General features: G+C 47.8%; 2 long non-coding RNA genes across 2 annotated transcripts; both read right to left on the reverse strand.

Annotated features, from left to right (window-relative positions):
• Nucleotides 1-325: 325 nt before the first annotated feature.
• LOC122925078 lies at nt 326-17,473 on the reverse strand. The gene is made up of 3 exons (XR_006387512.1): nt 17,413-17,473; nt 690-814; nt 326-374 (listed from the first exon to the last, which is right to left on the reverse strand). It is a non-coding gene; the product is annotated as an uncharacterized LOC122925078 (long non-coding RNA).
• A 280-nt stretch (nt 17,474-17,753) lies between these two features.
• On the reverse strand, nt 17,754-18,968 carry LOC122925077. Its single transcript, XR_006387511.1, has 3 exons — nt 18,913-18,968; nt 18,108-18,235; nt 17,754-17,799 (listed from the first exon to the last, which is right to left on the reverse strand). It is a non-coding gene; the product is annotated as an uncharacterized LOC122925077 (long non-coding RNA).
• Between the last annotated feature and the right edge of the window lie 744 nt (nt 18,969-19,712).

The following is a 19,712-nucleotide window of genomic DNA, read 5'->3' on the forward strand; positions in this document are numbered from 1 at the left end:
AGGCTGGTGCTCCTCCATCATGGCCTCCTTGTACAGATTCTTGTGTCCTTCTATATACTCCCACTCCTCCATGGAGAAATAGACAGTGACATCCTGACACCTTAGAGAAACCTGACAACACAATGACACCGTCATCACCCAGACCCCTCCAGTGCTGTTACTGGAGAATTTCCCAGCATTCCTAGCAGTGTCACCTCTCCAGTCAGCAGCTCCATCATCTTGTGGGTAAGTTCTAGGATCTTCTGCTCAAGTATCAGGGAGTGAGGGGGAGGCTCTGTGATGTGGGGAGGGGTCCTGCTCCACCCTCCTGACTCCTGGAGATGGATGATGGGAGTCACACAGTCCTCCGATGTCTTCTTCACTATTGTGTACTCCTGTGGATGGAGAGAGACACTTAGGGAATAAACCCTTTAGGGGCTATGTGCTGTCCTCTGGCCCTTTCCTCCTGGGTACAACGTGCCTACTTACCTTCTCATGCCTCCTACAACATGACTATTGGTCACTGGTCACATGATACATCACTCACCATATTGGGGGCTGATCTTCAGGGTCTCCGTCACTTGGAAGGTCTGGAGGCCGTTCTCTAGGACCCTAGACTCTTCCTATTACTTCCTATGATGGATTCTCCTTCCCGATGTCTGACTTGTTACAGAATACAATAAAGAGCAGAGAAATCTAGAAAAGTTTACCTCTCCGCTCAGGAGGGAGATGATCTCCAAGGTGAGGCATAATATTCTTCTGCTGATCTCCTTCCTGTTCATCCTTGGTGGCTCATTCAGGAGAAGGGTCGTACTGCTGGTTTTCTTCATCCCTCCTCCAAAAAAAAGGAATAAAGGTTAATCAGTGAGTCCCATGTCTCCGATAATGATAATCTTGCAAAACTCAGACCCTCATGAAGCTGCAGTGACGGGAAAGCCCTGAGCTCCATGTGTATCTAAGCTCATGGCAGTGTAGTGTGTGGAGGCAGGAGGTTCCGAGTTCCATGTGTATCTAAGCTCCTGGTGGTAAAAACCTCATTCACACTGAGCAGATTCTCTCATCCAGCACAAAATGATGACAACCCCCACTGTCCCCACTACTACTCCTACCCCATCATACTAAGCTGAGGAGCCGAGAGGATTCCTTGTGTGTAATGGAGGAGAATCTCCAGAGGTGACATGTCTGAGCTCTCCACCACACTGTCTCCTCACAGCTCATCTTACCTGCAGGCTGGAGGAATGGCTGATACCAGAGAGAACAAGAGCCCTGACTACCGACCAGGACCTGCCCAGTATCTGATGCACTGCCAGAGCTGAAGGACCTGGCGTGATGTTACCGTTATGTGATCAGTGCAGGGGGCGAAGCTCAGCAGTGAAGAGGATAAGATGTTGTGATGACGGTCATGTGACATGAGGGGCGGAGGTCCTGTGCTGTGTGTGGATGAGAACTAGAAGGAAGTGGAGAAGTCAAGGATGGATCCGTAGTCTGGAGTCTCAGGAGACATTATGAACCCTGTACATGGGAAGTCTCTAGCTGTCTAGCACATTGCTGTAGAGCACTCTTGTGGTCTACAGCTATTTAGCACATAGTCATAGAAAATAATTTTCAGCCAATGATCAACAAGAAAAAGTCCTCTTTTCTATCACAGGAAATTGCAAAAGAAGCCAACAAACCAGCCGAGCTATTCCGCATAGTTGACAGTCTATGCAATCCATCGTGCCGGAATCCCAACATCACATTCTCTAAGGACCGATGTGAGAAATTTGCCCTGACAAAGTCTCATCTATTCGCTCTGCTATCAAATCTACAACACCGAAAACCTATACAGAGCCTCATAATGGATGCCACAACAACCTACTGCCATGGTCTGACTTGAAGGTAATATGTTCCATATGAGAGAAAATCTAAATCGCATATCCTCAATACTATGCTTTTGATATGACAACTGTTTAACATTTCAGCATGATACAATGTGGCTATGCAACACTATTATCAATCTGTTGCTGTGCACTATTAGGAGGCATTAGTATACAGTTTGATCAAAGAGCATAGGCCCACTTACCACGACAAGGTTGCCTCTTTTAAGTGTGGACCTACTCTAACTTTGGCGCGGCACTGTGCGGCGACTATCGCGCCCCCATAGGCAATGGGACCCAGCAGCCGCATAGCGCCCTCACTGCGCGGCAGAGCCACCTAGGCCCTGGGCCCCATCACTCCACCAGCACAGCAGACTTCTGCTTTTAATCAGTAGAAGTCTGCAAAGGGTCTATAAATTCCTACCACCTCTCAGTTGGAGTTCTTGAGAGGCTGTGAACAGATGAGCTCTTTGCACCTGTTCACATTATGCGGTGCTGGACGGTGGCTGTCGCTGCTTTTGTGCTGTGCTGGTGGAGTGATGGGGCCCAGGGCCTAGGTGGCTTTGCTGCACAGTGAGGGCGCTGCGTGGCTGCTGGGTCCCATTGCCTGCTGGAGCGGTGTGGAAGCGCGATGGTCGCCACACGGTGCCGCGCCAAAGCTAGAGTAGGTCCCCACTTGAAGAGGCAACCTTGTTGTGGTAAGTGGGCCTATGCTCTTTGATCAAACTGTATACTAATGCCTCCTAATAGGGCACAGCAATAGATTGATAATAGTGCTGTATAGCCATATCATGCTGTAATTTAAAACAGTTGTTATATCAAAAGCATAGTAATGAGGATGTGCGATTTAGATTCTCTCTCATATTGACTTGAAGGTAATTACCAAAGAATCCATCTCAAACATCCTTCTAAACCTTTGCCAGACTACCTGCGACCTGGACCCTGGCCCCACACAGTTTATGTTGAAATGCTGTGATCTGTTGATGCCAGCATTCCATAAGATAGTTAACTGCCCTGTAACGGCACCGTTTCCGCAGACAAGGGGTTAAGATCCGCTTAGGCGATATGCCCCTTTCCGAGAGACAGGCACAGCTACTGCAGAACACCAACCTCCCGAACTGGATACAAAATAGCACTCCAAACTGGAACCTCACAAGTAGCTGTCAGTCAGACGAACAGGAAAAGCGTATCCGTCAGCTTACACTCCTGGCAATCAGTCTCCAACAGCATACAGGGAATCCCCCAATAACGAGACAAGGCTCCGTCTTGAGGGTCAAGCAGTGATCTGAAGTGCTGGCACACCCAGCCTGGTTTTTATTACAGTTTTTTGCAGATACAGGACAGATACAACATATCCCCACAATGCATCATGGTTTCCTCCCCTCTGTCCCGGAGACGACCGAACACAATCCAATTATCTCTCAGGACAAAGGGGAGATCACCAATACACATGTGGAGACAACAGGACAGGAATCACCACCCAAACACACAATGGCACACCCCCACAGCAACCACAGACATTTAACATATCCCCAGATAGCTCAAGTCTGAGTGCATATCATTAGGTGAATGGCACTCAGAATACACGAATACAATAATATTAGCTATCTGGGTGCCCTCACATAACATACAATTTAACCGAACGCATAATAAACATAAAATACAATTCTACAGACAGATTTAAGCTGTGCGGCCGGTCTGTTTTCTCCTTTAAAGTTACTATGGGCCATAATCCTGAGGCAAGAGGCTTTTAAACAGCCCTCTCCAAAACCCAGTGGCGAGGTTGGTTTCGCCACACATCTCCCCCCCCCAGGGAAGACTAACCAGATACCTGACCTCACGCCGGTCGGTACCTGAGTTAGTCTGGCAGGCCACCCACAACAAAATACTTGACCTGCTGAATTTCGTAGCCGGTCTCTGTCCAGTGAATCCACCAAAGTTATGTTGGAAGCTGGTACTCCCGGTCTCTGTGTTGCTCCCTGGTTTGGAGTGGAGGTTGCTTTGTGGGCAGGGATCAGCGGTACTCAGCCCTGGTGCCAGCGCTACCACGGAAGAAGCCTGGTTGGAGCCTGGTTGTTGGAGGGGGAGACCGACTGTCTCTACCCCCTGTGCTGTAAGTGCAGAGACCACAGTCCCATCTGCACTGTTGTGGGGCTTACTGTCTCCCCCTGGTGCGTTAAGCTGCCGCTGGGGAGAGGGGGTAGCGAGCTCCTCTCCCATACATACTTCCAGCCGCTGGGGAGAGTGACCGACCGCCTCCGCTCCCAATACAGTGTCCTGCTGCTGGGGAAAGGAGACTGGGCTCTCTATTCCCTGTAGGACACTCTGCCGCTGGGGGACAGGACCGACTGTCTCTGCCCCCTGTAACTCCGCCTGCCGCTGGGGAATGGAGACTCGGCTCCCAATTCCCAAAAAATCATGCTGCTGCTGGGGGGCAGGAACAACTACCTCTGCCCCCTGTAACTCAGCCTGCCGCTGGGGAGGGAGGCCGTTGCTCTCCTCTCCCTGCATTTCACACTGCCTTCCCGGCACATCACTCTGCTGCTGGGGGGCAGGAACAACTACCTCTGCCCCCTGTAACTCAGCCTGCCGCTGGGGAGGGAGGCCGCTGCTCTCCCCTCCCTGCACTTCACACTGCCTTCCCGGCATATCACTCTGCTGCTGGGGGGCAGGAACAACTACCTCTGCCCCCTGTAACTCAGCCTGCCGCTGGGGAGGGAGGCCGCTGCTCTCCTCTCCCTGCATTTCACACTGCCTTCCCGGCATATCACTCTGCTGCTGGGGGGCAGGAACAACTACCTCTGCCCCCTGTAACTCAGCCTGCCGCTGGGGAGGGAGGCCGCTGCTCTCCCCTCCCTGCACTTCACACTGCCGCTGGGGAATGGAGACTGGGCTCCCACTGTCCCGCAACCGTAACTTCCGATGGAGGTCCACCCAACGTGGCAGCTGACCGTCACCTTCTGCCCGGTATAGTAGGGTCGTAGACACGAGATTCCTCACGAACTTCACGTATTTCTCACCTGGATTGGGTCCGAAGAAGTTCAGCCGCAACCACATCATACGGTCAAATTCCTCCACAGAGTATCTGTACTCCACTGCTGGTTCCATCCTGGTGCTTTTAGGGTCACTGTACTGAGACATGCGTTGCCCTTAAATTGTAGAATCCACAGAAATGGTGTCTCCTGTAGCTGTCCTTCTGGCTGTAGGAACGATCCCGCTGCTGCCACCAATGTAACGGCACCGTTTCCGCAGACAAGGGGTTAAAATCCGTTTAGGCGATATGCCCCTTTCCGAGAGACAGGCACAGCTACTGCAGAACACCAACCTCCCGAACTGGATACAAAATAGCACTCCAAACTGGAACCTCACAAGTAGCTGTCAGTCAGACGAACAGGAAAAGCGTATCCGTCAGCTTACACTCCTGGCAATCAGTCTCCAACAGCATACAGGGAATCCCCCAATAACGAGACAAGGCTCCGTCTTGAGGGTCAAGCAGTGATCTGAAGTGCTGGCACACCCAGCCTGGTTTTTATTACAGTTTTTTGCAGATACAGGACAGATACAACATATCCCCACAATGCATCATGGTTTCCTCCCCTCTGTCCCGGAGACGACCGAACACAATCCAATTATCTCTCAGGACAAAGGGGAGATCACCAATACACATGTGGAGACAACAGGACAGGAATCACCACCCAAACACACAATGGCACACCCCCACAGCAACCACAGACATTTAACATATCCCCAGATAGCTCAAGTCTGAGTGCATATCATTAGGTGAATGGCACTCAGAATACACGAATACAATAATATTAGCTATCTGGGTGCCCTCACATAACATACAATTTAACCGAACGCATAATAAACATAAAATACAATTCTACAGACAGATTTAAGCTGTGCGGCCGGTCTGTTTTCTCCTTTAAAGTTACTATGGGCCATAATCCTGAGGCAAGAGGCTTTTAAACAGCCCTCTCCAAAACCCAGTGGCGAGGTTGGTTTCGCCACATGCCCCTTGCAAGCGGGGAAGTTTCCTACCTGTCTGAAAGAATTATTCATCAGGCCACTACTCAAGAAACCATCCCAAGATCCGGATATTCTGAGCAACTATAGACCGGTCTCCAACCTTCCCTTTTTGGGAAAACTTATTGAGAAGGCTACATATCTCCAACTTGAGGCCAGGCTCTCAATAAACAACATCTTAGACCCCCTACAATCTGGCTTCAAGAAGCACCTGTCACGGACGGTGTACAGGAAACAAGGCAAAACAACATGCATAAATGACTCGCTGGATCCAAAAGCTAAGGAACAAAAGGAAGAACCCTGCAGAAGACCTGGCACTTTCCCTGGCTGCTCAGCCTATGCAAAGATCCGAATGGTGGAGGTTTGCATATCCACGTACCTTGACTATATAACCCCTGAGCACCCTTCAATAGTGAGGGGACACGACCACCAGCTCCCTACACAAGACACGGAGGGAGTCAGGGTCACCTGGGATCCAGCAAACAGAAAATAACAGATAAATGTACAACACTTAACTTTGTAGAAGAGAGGAGAACCAGATGAGCATGCACACACACTCCAGGAAGAAATATAAGCCGCCCAGAAAAGCATTCTGGGGAGGAATTTAAAGGGAAGCAATTAGTCCAACACATGACAGCTGAGAGAGGCTAACGAGATGAGTAACTGAATACCACAACAAAGAAACTCAAGGGGGAGGTTCTGAAAGGCCTCTGTCAGAGCTTCTCAGCTGTCTGATTGTGACAGTACCCCTCCCTCTACGAGTGGACTCCGGACGCTCAGAACCCACCTTCTCAGGATGGGACCTATGGAAAGCCCTGATGAGACGAGAGGCCTTAATGTCCGTCACTGGGACCCACATCCTCTCCTCAGGACCATACCCCTCCCAATGAACAAGGTACTGAAGAGAACCGCGGACAAGACGAGAATCCACAATCCTAGAGACCTGAAATTCAAGATTCCCATCAACCATAATCGGAGGAGGAAGCAAAGGCGAGGGTACAATGGGTTGAACATAAGGTTTCAATAAGGACTTATGAAAAACATTATGGATCTTCCAAGTCTGAGGAAGATCAAGACGGTATGCAACAGGATTGATGACAGACAGGATTTTGTAAGGCCCAATAAACCTAGGACCCAACTTCCAGGAGGGAACCTTCAATTTGATATTCTTGGTAGACAACCACACCAGATCACCAACATTCAGGTCCGGACCAAGCACACGTCTCTTATCTGCCACACGCTTATATCTCTCACTCATGCTCTTTAGATTATCTTGAATCTTTTGCCAAATAGATGACAAAGACGAGGAGAATCTGTCCTCATCAGGTAAACCAGAAGACCCCTCTCCCGAGAAAGTCCCAAACTGCGGATGAAACCCATATGCACCAAAAAATGGTGACTTATCAGAGGACTCCTGACGACGGTTATTTAAAGCAAACTCAGCAAGGGACAAAAAAGAACACCAATCCTCTTGATTCTCCGCCACAAAACAGCGCAGATATGTCTCCAGATTCTGATTGACGCGCTCTGTCTGGCCATTCGACTGCGGGTGGAAAGCAGAAGAGAATGACAACCGAACCCCCAAGCGAGAACAGAAAGCCTTCCAGAATCTGGAAAAAAACTGCGTGCCCCTATCAGAGACTATGTCTGAAGGAATACCGTGCAATTTGACAATGTGATCAATAAATACCTGCGCCAGCGTCTTAGCATTGGGCAAACCAGGAAAAGGGATGAAATGCACCATTTTGCTAAAACGGTCTACCACCACCAGAATCACAGTCTTCCCCGAGGAACGAGGCAGGTCTGTGATAAAGTCCATGGACAGATGTGTCCAAGGACGGGAAGGAATGGGTAAGGGAAGGAGAGGACCTGATGGCCGTGAATGAGGGACTTTGGCACGAGCGCAAGTCTCGCAGGCTGCCACAAAACCCTCAACCGACTTACGAAGCGCAGACCACCAGAATCTCCGAGCGATGAGATCCAGTGTGGCTCTTACCCCCGGGTGCCCAGCAAGGACCGTATCGTGGTGTTCTTTAAAAATCTTGTGTCTTAAAGCGAGAGGCACAAGCAACCTCCCAGGAGGACAAAGATCAGGAGCCTCTGACTGGGCTGCCTGCACCTCTGCCTCCAATTCAGGAAAAAGAGCCGAGACCACCACACCTTCAGCCAAAATGGGACCCGGGTCTTCAAAATTCCCGCCTCCCGGAAAACAACGTGACAGGGCATCTGCCTTCACATTCTTAACTCCAGGGCGAACGTGACAACAAAATTAAACCTAGAAAAGAACAAAGACCATCTGGCCTGTCTCGGGTTCAGACGCTTGGCTGACTCCAAGTAGGCCAGATTTTTATGGTCAGTAAATACGGTAATAGGGTGTCTGGCTCCCTCTAGCCAATGGCGCCATTCCTCAAAAGCCAACTTGATGGCCAACAATTCCCTATCTCCCACATCGTAATTTCTCTCTGCGGAGGAGAGTTTTCTTGAGAAAAAGGCACACGGTCGCCAATTGGCAGGAGAGGAACCCTGAGACAAGACCGCCCCCACACCCACCTCAGAAGCATCAACCTCAACTATGAAGGGTAAAGAAACATCAGGTTGCACCAAGATGGGAGCGGAAGCAAAACTCTCCTTGATATCAGAAAAAGCCTTACGCGCCTCTACTGACCAAGAAGAAAAATCTACCCCCTTTCTGGTCATATCAGTGAGTGGTTTAACAATAGAAGAATAATTCAAAATTAACTTCCTGTAATAATTGGCAAAGCCCAAAAAACGCATCAGCGCCTTCTGATTCTCAGGAAGCTCCCACTCAAGCACAGCGCGGACCTTCTCGGGGTCCATGCGAAAACCAGAAGCGGAGAGAAGAAACCCCAGAAATTGAATTTCTGGAACCGCAAACACACATTTTTCCAGTTTCGCATATAATTTATTCTCCCACAGGATGAGCAAGACCTGACGTAAATGTTCCTTATGAGTTTTGAAATCGGGAGAAAAAATCAAAATGTCATCCAAATACACCAATACAAATTTTCCCATCAAATGATAAAAAATGCTGTTCACGAAATGCTGAAAAACGGCTGGGGCATTCATCAAACCAAAAGGCATAACCAAATTTTCAAAATGGCCCTCAGGGGTATTGAAGGCCTGTCTTCCATTCGTCCCCTTCTCTGACCCTGACCAGGTTGTATGCCCCTCTTAGATCTAATTTGGAAAAGACTTTAGCCCCAACAACCTGGTTAAACAGGTCCGGGATCAGAGGAAGCGGATAAGGGTCACGAATTGTGATACTGTTCAGCTCCCTGAAATCCAGACAAGGTCTTAAAGAACCATCTTTTTTCTTAACAAAGAAAAAACCAGCGGCAACAGGTGACTTCGAGGGTCGTATGTGTCCTTTTCTCAGACTCTCAGAGATATAAGCACGCATAGCGATCCTCTCAGGTTGGGAAAGATTGTATAAACGAGATTTAGGCAGCTTGGCGTCTGGGATGAGATTAATAGGGCAATCGTACTCCCTGTGCGGGGGCAAATCCTGAACTCCACTCTCAGAGAAGACATCCGAAAATTCAGAGAGAAAAGATGGTACAGTCTTAGTAGCAACCTCAGAAACAGATGTCATGAGGCAATTCTCTCTGCAAAAGTCACTCCAACCATTTATTTGCCTCGCTTGCCAATCAATGGTGGGGTTATGCTTAGTGAGCCAGGGCAGCCCCAACACCAGAGGGGTAGGCAAACCGCTAAGGATGAAACATGACACATCCTCAACATGAGCATCACTCACAATTAAACGGATATTGTGAACTATGCCCTTTAATGATTTCTGAGAAAGTGGAGCGGAATCGATAGCAAAAACAGGAATATCCTTTCCCAAAGTGCGCACCTGGAAACCATGAGTTATCGCAAATTGATTATCAATGAGATTGACCGCTGCTCCACTATCCACAAAAATCTCACAAAAAATGTTCTTGCTCTCTAGCGCCACCCTAGCGGGCAGGACAAAACGGGAACTACAAGCAAACGGAAAACCTTCAATTTCCGCCTCAACCCTGCCAATAGTAACAGACGGAACATTTTTAAAAGATTTTTTCCTCTTTGTTTCTTTATTATTCCCAGAGAACTGCCTGAATCTCCTAGAGGGACAAATATTTGCCAAATGATTAATACCTCCACAACAAAAACAAACCCTCCCATGCGGGCTGAATCTTCTATTGTCAGAAGCAATCAACCCCAGCTGCATGGGCTCCTGCTCAGAAGGGGCTGACAGCGACTGAGACCCCTGCGCACAGAATGGGACCGCTGCACAGTCCTGGGACCGAGTATGACAGGAAGGAGAGATCTCTCCTCTCTCTCTAAGACGCCTGTCAATACGAACGGCCTGAGACATAGCAGAGTCCAAAGAAATAGGCCTTTCATGAAAGGCAAATGCATCTTTCAATCCCTCTGAAAGACCATGGCAAAATTGACTTCGGAGTGCAGCATCACTCCAACCAGTATCAGCTGCCCATCTCCGAAATTCTGAGCAGTATATTTCTGCGGATTGTTTACCCTGGCATAAGAGACGTAGTCTAGACTCCGCCAGAGCAATACGATCCGGATCATCATATATCTGACCCAGGGCTAAAAAGAATTCATCCACTGAACAGAGGGGCCGTGCCCCCTCCGGCAGCGAGAAGGCCCAGGACTGAGCGTTACCCCTGAGCAGCGATATAATGATCCCCACCCTCCGTTCCTCATCACCAGAGGAATGGGGAAGAAGGCGAAAATGGAGTTTGCAAGCCTCTCTAAAACGCACAAAATTCTCACTACCCCCGGAAAACGTATCCGGGAGCGAGATCTTAGGCTCAGAACAAACTCCATGAACGCCAGCTGAACCGGTCACTTGAAGCTGAGAAAAAGTCCTGCGGAGATCAGCTACCTCCAATGAAAGACCCTGAAGGCGTTCAGCCAAAAGTGAAACCGGATCCATGCTTGAGACGGTTATGGCGGCTTATAATGTCACGGACGGTGTACAGGAAACAAGGCAGAACAACATGCATAAATGACTCGCTGGATCCAAAAGCTAAGGAACAAAAGGGAGAACCCTGCAGAAGACCTGGCACTTTCCCTGGCTGCTCAGCCTATGCAAAGATCCGAATGGTGGAGGTTTGCATATCCACGTACCTTGACTATATAACCCCTGAGCACCCTTCAATAGTGAGGGGACACGACCACCAGCTCCCTACACAAGACACGGAGGGAGTCAGGGTCACCTGGGATCCAGCAAACAGAAAATAACAGATAAATGTACAACACTTAACTTTGTAGAAGAGAGGAGAACTAGATGAGCATGCACACACACTCCAGGAAGAAGTATAGGCCGCCCAGAAAAGCATTCTGGGGAGGAATTTAAAGGGAACCAATTAGTCCAACACATGACAGCTGAGAGAGGCTAACGAGATGAGTAACTGAATACCACAACAAAGAAACTCAAGGGGGAGGTTCTGAAAGGCCTCTGTCAGAGCTTCTCAGCTGTCTGGTTGTGACAGCACCCCAGCTGTGAAACAGCTCTTGTCCGGATTTGCAATGACCTGCTCATCGCCAGAGACAGAGGAGAGTGTTCCATTCAATACTGCTTGAACTCTCAGCGGCTTTTGATACAATTCATCATTTACCCTGGGTTCACACCTGAGCGTTTCTGAGACGCGCATTTTACGCGCGTATTTGTCGCTCGTTTTTATGTGCGTTTTTTGCAATAGTAAACGCGCGTTTGTGTGATTGACTGCAGTGTTGTCCAATGAGTCTATGGGCCAAAACGCGCGACAAACGCCCCAAAAAAAGCTCAAGAACTTGTTTATGCGTCGGGCGTTTTACAGCGCGTTCAAACTCGCTGTAAAACGTTCAAGTGTGTACCAGGGCCATAGGGAAGCATTGGTTTCCACGTGTTGAGCGTTTTACAGCGCGTTTGAATGCGCTGTAAAACGCTCAGGTGTGAACTTAGGGTAAATCTTGCTCAACAGACTGCAAGAGTACTGTGGCATTGATGGTTTAGTCCTCCAATGGTTCTCCTTCCTGGCTGTCAGAACTGAAAGGGTAGCCTTGGGGCCTTTCCAGTCCAACCCTGTACCACTAAAATATGGTGTGCCCCAGGGCTCAATCCTATCCCCTTTGTTGTTTACTATATACATGCTGCCACTCTGGAAAATCATCCAAAAACACGGTCTAACATACCACTGCTATGCTGATGACACCCAGCTATATATATAATTCAAAACCGATATGACAGACCCAATCCAAAAAATAAACACATGCTTAGCCGAGCTTCAGGAGTAGATGAATGGAAACTGGCTTAAACTAAATGCTGACAAAACAGAGGTTCTTGTCATCGGAGGTCAGCGCCTAACAGAGGGTAGGGAACTCAGACCTTACTAGCTCCAACACTGTGAGCAGCTTGGGTTTACTGATGGATAAGAAGTTAAACCTCAGGAACCAAATGTGGTGAAACACTCCTTTTTTCACCTAAGGTATATTGCAAAAATTAAGCACCTCATTCCTTCAGAAGATCTTCCAACCCTAGTTCACGCCTTCATCACATCACAGCTGGACTATTGCAATGCCCTCTATGTAGGCCTTCCTAATAAAGACATACACCGTCTGCAGCTAGTACAGAATGCTGCCGCAAGACTGTTAACAAGCCAACCCCGCCACTGTCACATAACACCATTACTCTGCTCACTACATTGATTACCCATAAAATGGAGAATCCTTTTCAAAATTGGCATGCTAACATTCAAATCCCTACACGACCTAGGCCCTGGATACCTGAAGGTTTTGTTGCATCTGCGTCACACCTCACACAACCTCAGATCAAAAGGATCCAATAACTTGACCACCCCCAGAATTCACTAAAAACCTTTGGAGCCAGAGCTTTCTATCATGCTGCCCCTACGTTGTGGAATGCCCTGCCAAACGCAATCAAGACAGCTCCAACCCTGGACACATTTAAATCAAAACTGAAAAGCCACCTGTTTAGCCTGGCATTTACTATCACATAACTTTTTTCCCCTGTACATATCACTATTTAACAATCTGAGACCAGTTTATGCGTTTTGAGTCCTATGGGAGAAAAGCGCTTTACAAATGTTTTGTTGTTGCCATAGAGAACTCTTGGGGTCTATAGCTGTCTAGCACATAGCCATAGAGGACTATTGGAGTCTACAGATGTCTAGCACATAGCCATAGCGGACTCTTGGAGTGTAAAGCTGTCTAGCACCTAGTCATAGAGGACTCTTGGGGTCTAAAGCTGTCTACCACATAGTTATACAGGTCTCTTGGAGTCTAGAGCTGTCTTGCACATAGCTATAGAGAACTCTTGGAGTCTATAGCTGTCTAGCAAATAGATATAGAGGACTATTGGAGTCTACAGATGTCTAGCACATAGCCATAGAGGATTCTTAAGGTCTACAGCTGTCTTGCACATAGCCATAGAGGACTCTTGGGGTCTACAGCTGTCTAGCACATAGCCATAGAGAACTCTTGGGGTCTACAGCTGTCTAGCACATAGTCATAGAGAATTCTTGGGGTCTACAGCTGTCTAGCACATAGTCATAGAGGACTCTTGCAGTCTATCGGTGTCTAGCAAATAGTCATAGAGGACTATCGGAGTCAGAATCAGAGGACTCTTGGGGTCTACAGCTCTCTAGCACATAGCTATAGAGCAGTGTTTCCCAACCAGTGTGCCTCCAGTTGATACAAAACTACAACTCACAGCATGCCCGCACAGCCAAATGCTGTCCGGGCATGCTGGGAGTTGTAGTTTTACAACAGCTGGAGGCACACTGGTTGGGAAACACTGCTATAAGGGACTCTTGGGGTCTACAGATGTCTACCACATAGTCATAGAGGACTCTTAGATAGAGTTGAGCGGACACCTGGATGTTCGGGTTCGATGGGTTCGGACGAACTTCACAAAAAAGTTCGAGTTCGGGACCCGAACTGGACTCCGAACCCCATTGAAGTCAATGGGGACCTGAACTTTTGAGCACTAAAATGGCTGTAAAAATGTCATGGAAAGGGCTAGAGGGCTGCAAATGGCATCAAAATGTGGTTAAGAACGTGGCAAGTGCTCTGCAAACAAATGTGGATAGGAAAATGGCTAAATAACAAAATACGTAAAAATAAAAAATAATAATCTTGATCTAGGAGGACGAGGTCCATATGGAGTAGAAGGTTGAGAAGGCGGTGGATGTGGCGGTGTAGGTGGAAGCGGCGGTGGAGGAGGTAGCCTACATTGCTTTTTGGTTTTAAATTTATTTTAAATTTTTTTAATTAGGGTACACCCCAAAACATTGGGAAATATAACCTGCGATAACCCCCTCCAGTCGTGCTAAACACACGTTCAGACAATACACCAGCACCTCCAAGGGGTAAAGGGCAAGCTCAGGCCATGTGCCCAATTTGGAGACCCAGAAGTTGCAGGGGCTGAACCCTGTCAGTCAGTTCGTGTAGGTGTGTGCACACATACTGCCCCACCATGTCGCACGGCCCCGTGATGTTTACAATCCAATTTGATATCTGCTCTATCAACTTTCGATGTTCTTTTATGCGCCTACCATGGTGATCACGGGTGGCGGGGAGGGGGCACGCACCAATTACCCACGTCCGACTCTTAAGATGCCCTGTTATTGGAATGATTAATAAATAATTATAGGGAATGTCACTGTGGTATTCTCCTGATTCCTCAGATAAGTCTGTTTCCTTTATTTGTGTTTCCTTGCTGGCTTGATTGTAGGTGACCCTGACTCCCTCCGTATTAAGTGCAGGGAGCCGGTGGTCGTGTCCCCTCACTATTATAGGGTTTTCAGGTGTCACATAGTATAAGGTACGTAAACATGCAATTGTCTACCATAAAGACCTTTGCATGGGCATAGCAGTCAGGGAGAGCTCTAGGGATTTTATAGGGCTCACCCATATGCTCCTTAGTTTGGGATCAAGCCAGTCGGATGTTTTTTTTTTTTTATAAGTTCCAGCTTTCTGCAACACCATCCGTGACAGACATATGCAGCAAAGGCTACAAAATTAAGTTTTTTACCCAAAATGGGTGTTTGTTTAATAACAAAATATGAAAGCTGTATATAACGCTTGAATTTCACATGTTCAGATGCAGCAAGGGCTTTTAAAATAGTGTATTTTGCCCAAAAAGGGTGTTTTTAAAAACCCAGAAAATTTTAGCTGTATTTCTAGCTTAAATTTCACACTGACTAATCCTGCAAAGGCACCAGATGTAGGGTATTGCCAAAAAAGGGTGGTTTTTAAAAGCCAGATTATTATTGCAGTATTTCAAGCTTAGATTTGAATGTCACAAAAGCTCAGATGCAGTGCTGGTGCTCTGAGCTTGCATAAAATGGCCACCGCCGCCCACCTAACTAACAGACGGATAAAAGTTATTTTTCTCTGTCACTGGGCTCAGGGCAGGGTAAAAAGATTGTGCAACTAAATCTATGTAGATCGCTAGGAATTCTGTCCTATTCTCTCCCTCACAGCAGCAGCATCCTCTCCCTACACTAAGCACAGCAGAGTGACGTGCACCGCTACGTGACTCCAGCTTATATAGAGACTGGGTCACATGCTGCACTGGCCAATCACAGCCATGCCATTAGTAGGCATGGCTGTGATGGCTTCTAAGGTCACACAGTTACACGCTTGTCGATTGGCTGCTCTGCAGCCTTTCAAAAAGCGCCAAGAAAGCGCCGAACACTGAACCCGAATCCGAACTTTTACAGAAATGTTCGGGTTCGGGGTCCAAAAATCCTAAAGTTCGGTACGAACCCGAACTTTACAGTTCGGGTTTGCTCAACCCTAGTTATCACAAAAGGACAAAAATGGTTCTTGTGAAATTCGACAACAATCTTAGGCAACAAGGAAGGTAGGGTTTTCATTACTACCATATTATCAAGGATAGTAGTGTGTGGAGAGGGGAAGCAGAGAAGCCTGCAGTTCACTGACCCAGCGGTCTAAGGTAATGACCAGGAGGAAAAACATCTTGGTGGAGAAGTACTGGATAGAGACAGAATTTAAGGGCTCAAAGAGAAGACCTGCTAAGGCAGGGAATAGCAACCTTTGGCACTCCAGCTGTTGTGAAACTACAATTCCCAGCATGCTCCATTAAGTTCTATGTGAGTTCTTAGAAGAGCAGAGCAAATATGAATGCTGGGAGTTGTGGTTTCACAACAGCTAGAATGCCGGAAGTTGCCTACCTCTGTGCTACGGCATTAAGTACTAGGTTAAAGGGGTTGTCACACCAGCAAATGGCCTTTGTTATGTAGGTATTATGTAGTGAATACAAGGCATCAAATAGGGGGATCTACCCCCCAGACATCCCCAGCAGCTCCTGGAGGAGAATGACTTCAGCAGGAATCTCCTGAAATCCTTCAGGTGAATGGAGCCTATTAATATGTCTAACTTATAAGGCAAATGCAGGGACCTAACGTGATGGGTAAAGAGTCTAACTTGTGGGGTTCCTCCATTACATGTCACTGCACACACTGCACATGACGGGTATTACCTTGTGATATAATACACTGATGCTCCTCCATTACATGTCACTGCACACACGTGTATACACTGCACATGACGGCTTTTACCTTGTGATATAAGAGGCTGGTGCTCCTCCATTACATGTCACTGCACACACGTGTATACACTGCACATGACGGCTCTTACCTTGTGATATCAGAGGCTGGTGCTCCTCCATTACATGTCACTGCACACACGTGTATACACTGCACATGACGGCTCTTACCCTGTGATATAAGAGGCTGGTGCTCCTCCATTACATGTCACTGCACACACGTGTATACACTGCACATGACGGCTCTTACCCTGTGATATAAGAGGCTGGTGCTCCTCCATTACATGTCACTGCACACACGTGTATACACTGCACATGACGGCTCTTACCTTGTGATATCAGAGGCTGGTGCTCCTCCATTACATGTCACTGCACACACGTGTATACACTGCACATGACGGGTCTCACCTTGTGATATAAGAGGCTGGTGCTCCTCCATTACATGTCACTGCACACACGTGTACACACTGCACATGACGGCTCTTACCTTGTGATATAAGAGGCTGGTGCTCCTCCATTACATGTCACTGCACACACGTGTATACACTGCACATGACGGGTCTTACCTTGTGATATAAGAGGCTGGTGCTCCTCCATTACATGTCACTGCACACACGTGTATACACTGCACATGACGGATCTTACCTTGTGATATAAGAGGCTGGTGCTCCTCCATTACATGTCACTGCACACACTGCACATGACGGCTCTTACCCTGTGATATAAGAGGCTGGTGCTCCTCCATTACATGTCACTGCACACATGTGTATACACTGCACATGACGGCTCTTACCTTGTGATATAAGAGGCTGGTGCTCCTCCATTACATGTCACCGCACACACGTGTATACACTGCACATGATGGGTCTTACCCTGTGATATAAGAGGCTGGTGCTCCTCCATTACATGTCACTGCACACACGTGTATACACTGCACATGACGGCTCTTACCTTGTGATATAAGAGGCTGGTGCTCCTCCATCATGGCCTCCTTGTACAGATCCTTGTGTCCTTCTATATACTCCCACTCCTCCATGGAGAAATAGACAGTGACATCCTGACACCTTATAGGAACCTGACAACACAATGACACCGTCATCACCCAGACCCCTCCAGTGCTGTTACTGGAGAATTTCCCAGCATTCCCAGCAGTGTCACCTCTCCAGTCAGCAGCTCCATCATCTTGTGGGTGAGTTCTAGGATCTTCTGCTCATGTATCAGGGGGTGAGGGGGAGGCTCTGTGATGGGGTGAGGGGTCCTGCTCCACCCTCCTGACTCCTGGAGATGGATGATGGGAGTCACACAGTCCCCCGATGTCTTCTTCACTATTGTGTACTCCTGTGGATGGAGAGAGACACTTAGGGAATAAACCCTTCAGGGGCCATGTGCTCTCCTCCGGCCCTCTCCTCCTGGGTACAACGTGCCTACTTACCTTCTCATGGCTCCTACAACATGACTATTGGTCACATGATACATCACTCACCATACTGGGGGCTGATCTTCAGGTTCTCCATCGCTTGGAAGGTCTGGAGGCCGTTCTACAGGACCCTGGACTCTTCCTATCACTTCCTATGATGGATTCTTCTTCCCGATGTCTGACTTGTTACAGAATACAATAAAGAGGAGAGAAATCTAGAAAAGTTTACCTCTCCGCTCAGCAGGGAGATGATCTCCAAGGTGAGGTCTAATATTCTTCTGCTGATCTCCTTCCTGTCCATCCTTGGTGGGTCCTTCAGGAGAAGGCTCGTATTGCTGGTTTTCTTCATTTTCCCCCCTCCAAAAAAAGGAATAAAGGTTAATCAACGAGTCCTATATCCACGATAATGAGGCAGAGAGAAAGTACAACTCATCCTGCAAAACTCAGACCCTCATAAAGCTGCACTGACGGGAAAACCCTGAGCTCCGGGTGTATCTAAGCTCCTGGCAGTGCAGTGTGTGGAGGCAGGAGGTTCTGAGCTTCATGTGTATCTAAGCTCCTGGTGGTAAAAAACCTTATTCACATTGAGCAGATTCTCTCATCCAGCCCTAAATGATGACAACCCCCACTATCCCCACTACTCCTCCCCCCATCATACTAAGCTGAGGATCTCCATACAGTATTAGAATGTATTGGCTCCGATGAGATTAAGTTATTGCTTCGCGAAGTCTGTAATAACTTAATAAATTAATTTGTACTGTAAAAAAACATTTCCTGAACTCAGATTCAGCTCCAAGTGGTACCTTGGAACCTGCAGTGTGTATCTAAGCTCCTGGCAGTGAAAACCTCATTCACACGGAGCAGATTCTCTCATCCAGCACTGAATGATAACAACCCCCACTCTCCCCACTACTACTCCCCCATCATTCTAAGCTGAGGAGCGGAGAAGGATTCCTTGTGTGTAATGGAGGAGAATCTCCAGAGGTGACATGTCTGAGCTCTCCACCACACTGTCTCCTCACAGCTCATCTTACCTGCAGGCTGGAGGAATGGCTGATACCAGAGAGAACAAGAGCCCTGACTACCGACCAGGACCTGCCCAGTATCTGCTACACTGCCAGAGCTGAAGGACCTGCGGTGACGTCACTGTCATGTGATCAGTGCAGGGGGCGGGGCTCAGCAGAGAAGAGGATAAGATGTTGTGATGACGGTCATGTGATATGAGGGGCGGAGCTCCTGTGCTGTGTGTGGATGAGAACTAGAAGAAACTTAGAATGTGTCGGCAGATAAGAACCATTTGGCCCATCTAGTCTGCCCAATATATCTGAATCCTATGGATAGCCCCTGGCCCTATCTTATATGAAGGATGGCCTTATGCCTATCCCATGCATGCTTAAACTCCTTCACTGTATTTGCAGCTACCACTTCTGCAGGAAGACTATTCCATGCATCCACTACCCTCTCAGTAAAGTAATACTTCCTGATATTACTTTTAAACCTTTGCCCCTCTAATTTAATACTATGTCCTCTTGTAGCAGTTTTTCTTCTTTTAAATATTCTCTCCTCTTTTTCCTTGTTGATTCCCTTTATGTATTTAGCAGTTTCTATCATATCCCCTCGGTCTCGTCTTTCTTCCAAGCTATACATGTTAAGGTCCTTTAATCTTTCCTGGTAAGTTTTATTCTGCAATCCATGTACCAGTTTAGTAGCTCTTCTCTGAACTCTCTCCAAAGTATCAATATCCTTCTGGAGATATGGTCTCCAGTACTGTGCACAATACTCCAGATGAGGTCTCACTAGTGCTCTGTAGAGCGGCATGAGCGCCTCCCTCTGT

Source organism: Bufo gargarizans, chromosome 1 (genome assembly GCF_014858855.1).
Source record: "Bufo gargarizans isolate SCDJY-AF-19 chromosome 1, ASM1485885v1, whole genome shotgun sequence".
Taxonomy (NCBI): Eukaryota; Metazoa; Chordata; class Amphibia; order Anura; family Bufonidae; genus Bufo; species Bufo gargarizans.